We start from the raw sequence: 2,436 nt of genomic DNA, 5'->3' as shown, positions 1-2,436 counted from the left end.
AATTAATCATTGTAGCCATTCCCTTTCACAGTTGTTTTGTTTTTACCATGCTGACAATGGAAGTCAGGACCTACTGAGCCATAACACCAGGCCCTTTACCTTTTTGTTGAATAGGGTTACAGAAAAAAAATATGGCTTATGTTTTATTTCTATTGGCAGCAACTGTTCTAGAATCTTGCAGTGTGGCAGCAAAAAGTGAACCTCAGGAATCAAGTTACCTTTCCACAGTCAAATGTCTCAGCTTTCATTTCCTTGACCATCTATTTCTGGTAATGGGGACCTAGTTTGGCTCTGAAGCACTCAGTCTTGGGCATCTGGGATGTATATTATTCACTTGCTCTTGCTGATGGAAAATGGTATGTTGCCAAATGGTACTCTCAGGAGGTGAAGAAAAAAAAAAAAACCTTTCAGTTCATCTTCAGATGCCCAAATAAACTCTGCCCCCCCCAACTGCTACAAAAATATTACAATAATAAAGCATTTATGTCAACCCAAAAGTATACCAAAGTCTTTTGCGCCTGTAGGGAGACCTGCTGCCAATAAGGCATTAAATCTGAGGGAAACATTTCTGCAATTACTGATCAAATACAATACAGCTAAATTTCACCTCCAGCATATCATTTTGATAATGGGTATGGAAATTATCCATTCAATAGCTATTCAAAAATAACTCAGGAAGATTGGTTACCAGATACTTCACAGACCTTCAGAATAATCCTTTCTAATCAGGCTGGTGGGGATTCAATAGGCGACATTTGCCTTGGGCAAAATAATCTTTTGGGGTGTTGCCGGTCCGTGGGCTTGCTCCTTCTTCCACTTGCTGTCCGGGAGGTGAAAGCCTGTAAGAAAGCAGGGACTTTGTCTCCCTGTGGGCTGAGCCGCTGCCCAGTACCCACCAAAGCTCGGCGCAGACAGCTGTGCCTGCAAGTTAAGTGAGGCGCCTTAGTACTTATCAATCAGGAATCAGCAGGGCTTCTCGAGTTGTCCTCATTAAATTTAAAGTATATTCTCTCTCCAGCAGCAAGCGTCTCCATTGCCATCCATCTCTGCACAGCCAATTTTAGGCAATCAAAGAATGTTGGCTTCATCACTGTCTCTGAGCAGATTTAGAGCTTGACACAGCCTTTCCTAGCTTCCCCGATCTTTGACAACTCTAGTTGCCACCAACTCGGCCCTTCCTCTAAGCCATTTCCGATTATTTCATCTTCATACAGTCTTTCCACAAGCTAAGATGTTTTTGTTCATATAAGATGCCACCTTACCTGCTCTAAAAGAAACGATATATCATTTCCCCCTATTTCCTAATCCCCTATGTCCTACTTCTCATATAACGCATAGCAGATGCTTCACAATTCGGGCCCACTTACATTCTTAACCCAAGAAGTTCGTGTGGCATACTTAGATCACAGTTTCTGAAATTAGAAAAGATCACTCTAGTCCTGTTTAGCCATGTAACACTCAGGCAAGTTCAGTCTGTGCCTCGGTTTTCTTAACTATAGCTTGGGGAAAAGGACGAACACTTTCCTCATAGAGTCATATTATAGCACACACTCTGTGCTGGATAGTACACAAGATGAAAAGCTGGACTGTTGTGTAAATCACGTTTCCATTACTATAATGATGTATGTAAAACAAGCAACATACAAAGAGAAAATAATCTTCTTTGTGGCTCGTTGTTATATAGGCTTCAGACCTTTCCGTCCTTTTGCTTTAGGTCTTTTGATATGGTGGGGACGCACAGATTAATGAGGTCACCTATTCCCTCATCTAAAAAGCAAAAAGCAAAGGAAGAGGACAGGGCTTTAGAGCCCTTTTCTGGGGCATTCCTCAAACGGCCTAAGCATCTTCTATAAAATTCCACCTCACAAATATTCCTCTGCATCCCAGACCTTTAATACATGGACTTTGGGGAAACACTTAAGATCCAAACTATAGCAACTATGAATGACAAATGTGACCCACTTTAAGGAGCCTGACGTATGCCATCTACACAGCTATTTCTAATAGGTATTGACACTAGATGAGAATCCAGGAGCTAAGTGACTCATTCTGAGCTTGGGCTCTGAGGAGAAGACAGGGGAAGGAAGGCTCCAGAGAGGAGCTGGAAATTTTGTTTTGGAACCCAGGGCCTTGCAGAAGATAAAGAAAGACACATGCTAACTATATCCTCAGGCCCTAGGGAGATAGTTGTATCCACCTACGAGGGTGGTATGGCTTATAATAAATCAGGGAAGGTAGAAATGCTGAGAGAGAGAGTGCCAAAATGCCAGGGACAGATGTGGGAACCATTTGAACACTCAGAGTGGTGGCAAAGCACAATGTAAGAGGACTTCAGGGTATAGCTGTCTCTTGTGAGGCTATGCCAGTGCCTGGCAAACACAAAAGTGGATGCTCACAGTCAGCTATTGGATGGAACACAGGGCCCCAATGGAGGAG

The sequence above is a fragment of the Mus caroli genome, chromosome X (genome assembly GCF_900094665.2).
Source record: "Mus caroli chromosome X, CAROLI_EIJ_v1.1, whole genome shotgun sequence".
NCBI lineage: Eukaryota > Metazoa > Chordata > Mammalia > Rodentia > Muridae > Mus > Mus caroli.
Note: the sequence above shows the minus strand (reverse complement) of the source record.